Here is a 12,288-nt window from a genome sequence, read left to right on the forward strand (position 1 = left end):
GAGACTTTGACAAAAAATGTGTTGGTGTGGGGTGCTCAATTTATAGTGCAGAGTCTACGAGAGATGTGGCCTCTTCTTGTGGTTCTCATTCAATAGAGGTAATTGTGTGGATCGCCTGATTTTGTGCATGTAAAAAGTCCACCTAAAAAAATCAAAGCTACAACAACCACATATTCTTTGCTTTATAGGGGTGTGTGACCAAGTTTACTCGAACCAACAGTTGCGGGGCGACCTAAAAAACCCTTCAATTGTTCTCTTATTTGTCCGTGTTTTAATTCTATATCATTCTGTTCGAGTTAACTGATATATTAGTGTTAAAAAAGTTTGATGATATTTTGTTAAAATTTGAGAATATGTGTATGTATTAGACAACGTGCTTTGCATGGATGTATTTTATGTGGGTTTTGACAAACTACTCTACATTAGACAATTTTTCTACAAAATTAAAAATTTAAAACTTACAAAGAAATTTGAAAAAAGCAATTATTATGCCCCCTATATTTCTCATCACCGTAATGTGTTCCTGACAAAAATAGGAGTATATGTTTTTTCTCAGGAACGCATTACGATGGTGAGAAAATATAGCAGGCGTAATAATTGCATTTTCTTCAAGTTTTTTTGTAAGTTTTATTTTTTTTATTTTTAGAAAAATTGTCTCACGTAGAGTGGTTTTTCGAACCCACATAGAATACATCCATGTAAAGCACATTTTCTAATACATACACATATTATGAAATTTTAACAAAACATCATCAAACTTTTATAACACTGAAATATCAATTAACTTGAACAGAATAATATAGAATTAAAACATGGACAAATAAGAGCACAATTGAGGGTTTTTTTAAGTCGCCCCCGCAACTGTTGGTTCGGGCAAACTTGGTCACACCCCCTATAAAGCAAAGAATATGTGGTTGTCGTACCTTTGATTTTTTTTCTTTTTTTAGGTGGACTTTTTTGCATGCACAAAACCAGGCGATCCGCACAATAACATCTATTGAATGAGAACCGCAAGAAGAGGCCACATTTCTCGCAGACTCTCCACTATAAATTGAGCACCCCACACCAACACAATTTTTGTCAAAGTTTGTGTTAGTTGATCGGGGACGAAGGAGGTGGCTCCCATCCTTTTGTCTTATTTATAAGTTTGTTCATGTCATTTTTTTCTTATTTCTCTTCATACTATATTCACTGGCCATTTTTTCGTACATCATTTTTCTTTTTTCTTTTCACTTTTTTATTTGTTTTTAGTTGTGTTTGTAAGTTTTCAAAACATACGCAAGAGTATGGCCAATGCATGCTTGGTTTGTAATCAGCCAAAGGTATTCTATCATAGATCTGACAGAAGAATTAGAGATTTCAAAACAAAGATGATCAAAGGTTTTCATCATTCAATAGTAATTGTTTATTTATTTCTTACTTCTTCCATATACCTTTTTTCACTCAAAGAAAAAATAATCAAGTGGTACCCTGCTATTTTAAACAAACCTTAAAGACCCACTTGGAAATTTGCATGCAAGCTATATCGTCTGGCGACAGAAGTTATGATTTTTTTTTATAGAGGATCAGGATGTCAAGTCACATATTTATGGAGCTTACTGGAAAGCTTTTGTGTGAGCACACGAGATAGAGTTTGGTGATGTAGTTTGTTTTGAGTCTGTAGCTTGGGGTAATCAGTTCAACATTACAGTGTTTGATGAAGAAGGAAATGAGAAGATGGACAATCACAGTCCTGATATGTCTTTTCTATGTTTTTTTCTGTCAAACTTTTTTCCCTTTTTGTGTTTTTCATATTTTTTTCATTTTGTGTGTGTATATTCTCAATTAAGTTTTTTCTACATCTTTTCCCTTTTTTATAGGGGTAATGCTAGTCCCGGACGATGTTCGTGTGATTCCAAGATATTTCTTTCACGGACTTGCGTAGTCTAACTGATGATGCTATCTGAGGGCTTGTCGGCACCCTATCAAGGCGACGTACAACTGGACATGACTTTATTGATGTGGCAATCAGTGTGCCTATCGGGAATCATCTCGTGCACACGCTAACTGACAAAGATATCGAAAAGAATGAATTTGTATGTCTAGATAAAGTTTTTTAGGGTTGCCGTTTTTTCTTTTTTTTCTCGTTCTTTTTTGCACGGGTACTCAAAGAAGTTTGTTTATTACAGGCTATTCCGACAGAGTTCATAGACTCTGACGAAATGGATGAAGAAGGACAAGTTCTTTTATGGAATAGTTTCCTAAGTGTACCCATGACTGACACATATACAAGGAGCAACAACGAGACTATGATAGATGAAGTCTGGCATGATTTTTGTTATACCCACGGTCTCAAGAGTCGGGAGTGTTGTTTTGTTCAAAGTTGAGAAAGGACGGCAGGATGACAACATGTTCCTAATAGTTGATGTCATCGAAAAGTGAAAGACATTTTTTAACAGTATACATGTTTCTATTTTTTTTCCTTTTTAAAATTATTTTTTCCTTTTTTTCACTTTTTTGTATGAACTTCTTTTTTTTAATAATAACATTATTCTTTGTAATAATTTTTTCTTTTTTGTAATAATATCATTTTTATTTTTTTGTAATAATTTTGTTGAAAGTGAACCATGCACTCGCCACTTGAGGGTTTGTTTTGCCCTACTTACGAGTTACAAGTTCACCGTCGACACGCAACTCAAGCGGATGTAGTTTTTGTAGTTGCCCTAGTTGCAAGTCAACCCCGACTCGCAACTCAAGAGATATAGCTTCGTATTTGCAACAGTTGCAACTCCACCGTCGACTCGCAACTCGGGTGTTTTTTATTCAGACTAGTTGCAAGTCAAACCCCCGAGTCGCAACTCAAGGGGGTGTAGTTTTTGTATTCGCCCCAGTTGCAAGTCCATGTCGACTCGCAGCTCGGGGGGTGTATTCACCCTAGTTGCAAGTCCACCGCCGAGTCGCAATTCGAGCGGATGTAGTTTTTGTAGTTGCTCTAGTTGCAAGTCAACGCCCGACTCGCAACTCGGGGGTGGGGGTTGGCGTTGTTTTTGTTTGTTATTTGTTTCATGGTAGTTTTTGCAATTAGGCCCTTGACTCCGCAACTAGGGGGTTTTCTGTCGCCCCAATTGCAAGTCTACCCATCGACTCGCAACTAAGATGGGTGTTTTGCTATTTGTTTTTTCATGGCACAGTTGCAACTCCACCCTTGACTTGCAACTCGAAGGGTTGTATTCAACCCAGTTGCAAGTCCACCGTTGACTCGCAACCAGGTTTTTTTATTCACCCTAGTTGTAAGTCCACCCTGACTCGCAACTCGAAAGGGATGTAGTAGTGTATTCAACCCGGTTGCAAGTCCACCGCCGACACGCAACTCAAGAGGATGTAGTTTTTTTAGTTGCCCTAGTTGCAAGTCAACCCCTGACTTGCAACTCGAGGGATGCAGTTTTGTATTTGCTATAGTTGTAAGTCCACCGTCGAATCGCAACTCGGGGTTTTTGTATTCACCCTAGTTGTAAGTCCACCGTCGAATCGCAACTCGGGGTTTTTCTATTCACCCTAGTTGCAAGTCCATCTTCGAGTCACAACTCGAGCGGATGCAATTTTTGTAGTTGCTCTAGTTGAAAGTCAACCCCCAACTCAGCAACTCAGGGGGGGGGGGTGTTGGCATTGTTTTTGTTTGTTATTTATTTCATGGTAGTTTTTTGCAATTTGGCCCTTGACCCACAACTAGGGGGTTTTATGTCGCCCGAATTGCAAGTCTACCCATCGACTCACAACTCAGATTGGTGTTTTGTTATTTGGCTTTTCGCACCACAGTTGCAAGTCCACCCCTTGCAACTCAAAGGGTTGTATTCGACACAGTTGCAAGTCCACCGTCGACCCGCAACCAGGGGTTTTCTATTCACCCTAGTTGCAAGTCCACCCCGACTCGCAACTCGAAAGGGATGTAGTAGTGTGTTCGACCCAGTTGCAAGTCCATCGTCGACACACAGCTCGAGCAGATGTAGTTTTTGTAGTTGCCCTAGTTGCAAGTCAACTTCCGACTCGCAACTCGGGGGATGTAGTTTTGTATTTGCAACAGTTGCAAGTCCACCCTCGACTCACAACTCTGGTGTTTTGTATTCATACTAGTTGCAAGTCAACCCCCGAGTCGCAACTCGAGGGGATGTGGTTTTTGTATTCGCCCCAGCTGCAAAACCACCGTCGACTCACAACTCTGGGTTTTTGTATTCACCCTAGTTGCAAGTCCATTGTCTTTTTCTTTTTTTTTGGTATTTTTGCAACAACTAGCCATTCATGTGTTCCTAAAAATGTCCATTCTTCAATCTTCTATAGATAAACAATTTTATCAAAACATGGGAAGAATCCAAGCTGGGAAGAATGGGGTTCGGAAATTTTGGTATAGAATACCCAAATATGCCTAAGCAAATTGGAAGGTACATTCTGGTCTTTCTTTGTAGAAACACAAAAATACATGTAGAGATGCTTGTTCATGTTTTTTTCCATTTTTTTGCAAAAAACATAGGGATGCTTGCGGGATTTTTGTGCTGAAGTGGATCCAAACTTGGGTTTCATGTAATGCTCTCCAGCCCCAATTCAGGATGAAGGACCTTGCTGATGCAAGGGTCAGATTTGCTGTTGATATCCTGTTCAGCCCTCAACACTATTGATACAGGCAAAAGACTTGTCAAGAACTGTGGTCAATGAACTGGTATTTTACAGCAACATACTTCTTCCTCTTTTTTACAGCAACGGATTTTATTATCACATACAGAGGAAGGAAAATAAGCTAACATACATTTTTATTTTCCATATGCTCTCTTTTTTGTCTGTAGTTGAGGACATCATTAATCTACAAGGGGGCAGAAGCTGATTTTTTTTTGGCATAGTGTGTCAAGGAAGACAGGCAAAAGGATGAACAACTAAATGAAAATACTCTAGATTTTTTAGAGTCTTCTTTTTTTTGTACTTTTTTTTGTTTTCGCTCAAGGAGTAATCTGAGAAAATCAATGTGGATATACCAGAGTAACGGAAAGTATTTTTTGTTCATGTGAAAACATCTGTAGTGAGGGGTAATGGAAAGAATCTGTGCCAATGCTTTTTCTTTTTATTTTCGCTTCTTCTCTTTCTTTCGTGTGTTTTTTAAAGAAGATAGTGTCTCAATTTTTTGTCAAACTACTACGCAAAGACAAATGGAAGGAGAAACAAATGTAGGTAAAATCTCATTTTTTCTGCTCACTGAATTAGATCAACAATGAAAAAAAATACTTTTTGAATTACCATTCAACAAATTCTAACCCTTTTTTTTTCTGTTTTGCTCTATCACTTCTGCTTATTTTCTTACACGGGGATTTTCAAAACATGACTACAGGAGGGGGGAAGAAAGTGCAATGATGAAAAAGCTCAAGCAATATAGAAGAACCAACACTGTCAAAGTATTATATCCTGGTACAAACAGTACCAACCAATCAAAGTATATGTTCTACTACACATAATTTATATTACAATGAAGTACTTTTCTTGTATCGGGTACAACTTTTTTCTTGAAAGGTTTTTTTGCTAGGTGTTGCATGTCTTCTTTTCCATTCACTTTTTTCAATAATCTTCTTCCTGAACTACAACATCCCTTCACCCTCTGTGGTAGGGGCTTTCTTCCGTTGACGCTTAGCGCCATTCTGTTTGCCAGCTGACGAAGTAGAAGGACTTGTTTTTTTGGTTTTGTCAACGACTAGTTTGATATTTTTTGTATGGACTTATACTAATGACAACAAAACAAATCATAGAAAATACTGTGACAAACTAAAAAAAGTACCTATAGGTTTTTTTAGTTGCTGCTTTCTTCTTCTGAAACTCAGACTTATCAGTATGGGTGATAAGATAGTGGGGCTGCTGATGTGGATAGACTGCATGTCAAGAGAAATAGTTTGTGGGGATGAACTATTTAGATATTATAGATGAATGACATCAACAACGTCTGTTGTTCCTTCTCAAGATCTGATTTATGGTTAGATTGTTCACGTGTAAAATACTCTTGGATAGGGTGCATATGATTCAGAGTATTGTAGGCCGAAGTGGACATTTATTTTACTCGGTTTAGTCACCGCTCTGGCCTCAGCAGATCACCAGATTCAGAACACAGCCTTGTCCGTTAGTCAATGCGTCTGCCTCCGGCTCATCACCCTCGTTCCCCACCTTGTATGTCTAGTAATTTAGATGTTCTTCTCATTTTCTGGTAAGTTAGATGTTCTTCTTTTTGAGGGCTATTTAGATGTTCTTCTCATCTTTTGTATTTTAGATGTGCACCCAATCGCTTAATTGATAGTTACGTACTAGAAAATGCATCTTAATGTTTGTTCACATATGCTTAATTGATACAGTACGTACTAGAAAATGCATCTTCATGAACAACCTTATCACTGATACTTTGCGCCTTAATGTTCGTTAGCATATGCTTAATACCTATGCATCTTAGGTCCTTAGTGAGAATGAAGCCAAGGATGCCAAGGAAGTTGTGATGGTTGAGGATGATGAATTGCCAAAATCATCCAGAAAAAGGAAACACTCTGATGTATGGGATCACTTTGACCGAAAAAGGGTTTCCCCCCGCTTTGTATTACAAAGCAAAGACACCGATACAACCAACGATAGGTGATGCGGCGGAAGCAGCACATGCATGCCCAAAAGAAAAGAAAGAGAAAAACAAAAGGAAAAAAAATGCCGACAACGACGGATCAACGAAAACGAAGATGACTCGCAACCGCTGTGCCCGCCGGAGAATTCCACCACGCTCCTAGCACCCCGAAACGCCGCATACCAAGCAACACCTTCAAGAAGGAACGCGACACCAACGACGCTGGTACTCGGACATGTCCTAGGGTTTCCCCCAGTACGCGAAGGGCCATGGGGGAAGGGGTATATCTAACGCCCTTCAGGAAGGCACAGCGGCGCCCGCGGGCGTCACCACGTCGGTGCCGGACAAGCCACCAAGGATTTCTCCCAACCGCCAACCAACCATGACCCCGGACGATCCATCGCGCTCCACCATACTTGTCGCCCACCAATGTGCGCCACCACGGTCTTGCAATCACCATCGTCATCTCCCCGAGGCAAGCGAATCGAGATCGGCGGGATCGAGAGGAATCAACCGGAAATGAGGAGCAACAGGGTCAGCAGCCACGCGGGAGGGGACAACCTCCACCACCCTCGGCGGAAATCGGCCAGACACAGCTCGGGAGCAAATCAGGCACCCCTGCCTGGCCGAGACCGAAGCAGGATCATGAAGCTCCCGTCGCCGAGTTGCAGTACACGCGCCGCTGTCACCGCCACCCCCAGCCCAAGCCACACCTCTGTCCGCTAGAGATGACGCCAGAAAGCCTATGCCAGGCCCGCCCAGACCCAGATGGGGCCCAAAAGGGCCCAGATCTAGGCCGGAAGGGCGCCGCCGCCAGCCATCGCGCCGCCCCGCAGCCAAGCAGCCGCGCCACCGCCACCTCACCACTCGGAGGTGCGCCGCCCGTGAAGATGAGCCGTCGCTGGATCCGTCGCCGGCTTGGGTACACCGCCGCCGGCCACCACCACCAGAGCCGCAGCGCCGCACGGGGGAAAAAAGAACAGGGCCATCGCCGCCGGCACCACGCGAGCAAGGCCCGGTGGCCTACGCCGGTGATGGCGAGAGAGGATTAGGAGGACGGGGCGTTGAGAGGAAGGGGAAGGGGAGCCCCCAGTCTCCTCAGGGAGGCGACGCAGGGGGGGGGGAGGGGAGGGGAAGAGGGGGCGGGAAGGGCCGGGGCGCACGCGCAGGCGGCCGGCGCCGGAAACCCTAGCGGGAGCGGGTCGGGAGGGAGCGGGGCACTTTGAGGAGGTTGAGGTGCATTCAAAGAAGAAAAAAGGAAAACATAGAGAAATGTTAAGTGCAAGGCTTGCAGCAAACTGTACATGTACCCGAAGACTGGAACTACAACTACAATGAAGAGGCATCTGGATGGTTGCTTTGCACATCATGGTGAGAAGAACATAAAAAAAGGTCAAGGCACTCTGAATTTTGATGCGGCTGATGCATGTGGTATTGATCTTCCCGTAGTCAATTTCTCTAGTGTCTATGATCATGGAAAAATTTGTGAGCTTATTGCTACAATGATAATTGTCCATGAGTACCCTTTTCGCATGGTCGACCATTTATGGTTCAATGTGCTGATGAAGACTTTGAATCCTTCTTATCAGAAGACATCAAGAACCACCATAAAAATGAGTGTTTGCGGATTTTTAAGTCCCAAAAGGAAACACTGAAGAAGGAACTTAAGCATGTTGGCAAAATTAGCCTCACATGTGATCTCTAGACCTCTAACCAAACTCTCTATTATATGAGCCTGTGGCACACTATATTGATTCAGAATGGAATATACAGTATCGTGTGATTAATTTTCTTGAACTAGAGCCACCACACACAAGTATTGTGATATCTTAGGCTATATTTGAGTGCCTTTCTGATTGGAAGATTGAAGACAAAATTGCAACTATAACTCTTGATAATGCTTCTTCCAATGACGTGGCTGCTCGTCAACTGATGTCCAAGTTTAAGGCCAGAGGAAGTGTGTTTTTCCATGGTAAATTTTTTCATGTCAGATGCTCTACTCATATACTCAACCTTTTAGTATCAGATGGCCTAAAGGCTATAGAACCCCTCGTTGAGAACATCAGGCAAACTGTTAAGTATTTGAAGAAGTCTCCATCTCGGCTCTACAAATTTACTGAGATTTTCAAGTCACTTAACATGTCAACCAAGAGGGGGTTGCGCCTTGATGTTCCAACTAGATGGGGGAAAACTTAAAGATGTGAACAAGAGCAAAGATGGGGTGGTACTATTAACCTATCTTGCATCAGTCACAATGCCCACTTTGCTAGTGACTTTTTCAGGTTGGGAATACAGAACTTCCTTTGAATAATTGCCATACTCCTTCAGCACTCTATCCTGTATGACTTGTGTACTCTCCACCATGTCTTATAATCTATATGCTCTTGAACATAATCATCATTCTTGAAATCCATTCTTTCAGCATCTGTAGCGAACTCTCTGTTAATCTCTTCCAAGCCTTTTGATTGTGCTACAATTTAAGCTTCCTCTTGAGCTTTTTTCCTCTCCAACATTTCTTGTCTGATTTTCTCTTCCTTGCTAGTTCAATCTTCTGCATCTCCAATCTATCATGCATTATCTCATCTTCATTCACACCAGACCCCTTCCCGACTTCAGGTGTATCATTCCTATACTTTTCTACCCCCTACTATACTGCCTATCGAATCTTTTGTTAATGTTGTCAGAATATATCAGAATCTATGCTATGTTTTGGTGGTGCAGTATCCTAAACAAATCATTTACCGTTCATGTATATTAACACATTCGACGGGTAAAAAAGCTGAGGGTTGAAACAAACTTCATCTCTAAACCAAAGATCGCCCGCTGCTTGCAGTTCAAGTCCGACAAAAAGACTTCTCTTGATAACTATGTTAAACCCGACAATCGGGTTGTCTCTATCGAATAACCAGATGAGGAGATCACTTGGGTCTTAACTACTCCAGTCTTGAAAAGGGTTCTACGGAAATCATATCTTCCACTTGGTCGTTTGCACGCGAAGAATCTATCCCTAGGAGGAAACTTCGGCTGCCAGAACTTTATGGTCTCTGATCCTCATGAGACCGTAGAGTTGTGCAATGTCATTACTGAGGAGCTGACACCTGAAGGTAGAAAGGCAGACAAGAAGGTGTCGTGAAAATGGTGAAGGGTCTTTTCAAATGGGTGCCAAGGGATGTCAGGGTCTGGTTGCATGACATCGAGGGTGGCTGGGATGACGCTCTTCTGATGAATCACATCTATTTGTTTAACTCAGACTTGACATACGACCACTTCATCACTTTGGACCAAGGTGTGTTGAAGCTGAACCAGAAAGGAGGTCAGAAGTACAAAGACTTCATCGAGCTTCCTAGCATGCAACCCTACAACTGTTGGCATGCTGACGGGTTTAAGTGGAAAATGCTTGGTGCTAACAAGGACTACACGGACCCAAGAGATGAACAACTTGATATACTTGAAAAAGCAAGACTGGAGCGGAAGAGAGAGAACAATCCCTCAAGGAACAACGTGTTTGGTCTCCTGAGGACGGTAAGGAACACTTGGTCCCGCCCTGCGGCCCATTTGCTAGAATTCTTCCTAGCCATCATGATTACTGAGTACTTGCAACTACTCTCGGACCTCCAAAAAGCATTGTATGACTGTGGCCACTATGGACAGAATCTGAGCCTCATGGACTTCCCCTGAGCTCCACATGAAGAACATCTAGAGAACTGTTGTTACGTGTACAGGCAGCCAGAGCCTTCTAGTATTCTGAATGAAGCACGTTGGGAACTGTTGATATGTGTATAGTATAGGTGGCCACTGAAGCATCTGCCACGAAGGTTAGGGGCAATGATGTTGTAGAGAATGTCACATGTTTGTGTTGCTGGTGTAGCCAAGATATTTGGTCATTGTTTCATACTATTTGTTTCATGAGTTAAAAAGCATGGCAGGCCCACTAACTTGTCTGCCCCGTGATGGTCTGGCCCAACTACTTGCAAAAGCTCACTCCGCCACCCAGAAACTACCCCCAATGTGCAAAAAAAACCAAGCCCAATCCCGAAGCGACATCTGGCGCCACGCTGGCGCAGGAGGGCCGAGGCGGTCGTCATGCTACTTTGCAGAAACCCCCCTAGCACTGGAATTAATTAACCCGCACTCTACAGCTGAGTTGCACGCGGAAAATATATAAGTAGGGGCTCATATCATTTCCTTCTCCATTTTCCGCCCTTGTCCCTTCGTCTCTTTCGGCTGAACTTGCGCGGTGGTGATGATTGCAGTTCCGAATGACGTCAGCCACCTTGGCGACGTCGCCGGTGAGCTTTACGGCCATGGAGCCACCCGAATCCGTCGGTTATGTGCGGGATCCCGGAGCTTTCCCTCCTGATTACGGTATGCCCCTAAGTCTACATCTTTCCCTCTCTCTAGGGTACTTTTTTGGGGCAGGGGTTTGGTAGGGTTCTAGAAATAGGCGATCGGTTGGATGAACGAGCTAGGACAGATGAATAGGCGGGCGCGCAGCATGTAGTGCTTTGGTGTGGTTTTGTACGTGTTCTGATAGATGCTGGTTAGGGTTTGGCGCCCTCAAGCTTATTCAGAGAGAAAAGTTTTGTAATTTTGGTGGAATTCATTAGAAAAGTACAGATTTCATACGTTGTGAATATGAATGTTCAATATTTGTACTTATTTTAGCATGTATGTAATTGCTGCCGTGAATCTATTCCATGTGATTTGAAGAGGCATAGATGTGATGTTCCCTGTTTTGATCATGCCCTGTTTTCTGTCAGCATGTTAAACTGTTGTGTATTATGCTGTTGTCATTATATGTTGATTTGGGAGTGTTTCTTGTTGTTGTAATGCAATGTGTGATGCAACTATGGGGATGGCAGTGGACACTTCTTTTTTCACACTGGAAATAGAGCACAATGGTTTTTTCTGTGGACCAAACAACAACATTGAATACACAAGTGCTACTGTTGAGATCCTGGACTACTGCAATGCAAACACTTTCTCATATTCACTGACTGAAAATCATTTGAAATGGCTAGCATATCCAGCCAGTGAGCACAATATTTATTGGTGTAGGCCTGATCATTTTTTGTCAGATGGTATGATTCCCATTAGAGGAGATGGTAATGTTCAACAAATGCTGAAATCTAGTGCAGATCACTGAAGGAAATATGCCCTAGAGGCAATAATAAAGTTATTATTTATTTCCTCATATCATGATAAATGTTTATTATTCATGCTAGAATTGTATTAACCGGAAACATGATACATGTGTGAATACACCGGAAACATGATACATGTGTGAATACACCGGAAACATGATACATGTGTGAATACATAAACAAACATAGTGTCACTAGTATGCCTCTACTTAACTAGCTCATTGATCAAAGATGGTTGACTTTCCTAACCATAGATATGAGTTGTCATTTGATTAACGGGATCACATCATTAGGAGAATGATGTGATTGACTTGACCCATTCCGTTAGCTTAGCACTTGATCGTTTAGTTTATTGCTATTGCTTTCTTCACGACTTATACATGTTCCTATAACTATGAGATTATGCAACTCCTGTTTATCGAAGGAACACTTTGTGTGCTACCAAACGTCACAACGTAACTGGGTGATTATAAAGGTGCTCTACAGGTGTCTCCGATGGTGTTCGTGGAGTTGGCATAGATCAAGAATAGGATT

The 12,288-nt window shown here is 42.3% G+C and overlaps 1 long non-coding RNA gene across 1 annotated transcript; it reads left to right on the forward strand.

Moving 5' to 3' along the window:
- Positions 1-765: 765 nt before the first annotated feature.
- On the forward strand, positions 766-2,411 carry LOC123059342 (uncharacterized). The gene is made up of 3 exons (XR_006427426.1): positions 766-1,115; positions 1,860-2,075; positions 2,169-2,411. It is a non-coding gene; the product is annotated as an uncharacterized lncRNA (long non-coding RNA).
- Positions 2,412-12,288: the final 9,877 nt, after the last annotated feature.

Source organism: Triticum aestivum, chromosome 1A (genome assembly GCF_018294505.1).
Source record: "Triticum aestivum cultivar Chinese Spring chromosome 1A, IWGSC CS RefSeq v2.1, whole genome shotgun sequence".
NCBI lineage: Eukaryota > Viridiplantae > Streptophyta > Magnoliopsida > Poales > Poaceae > Triticum > Triticum aestivum.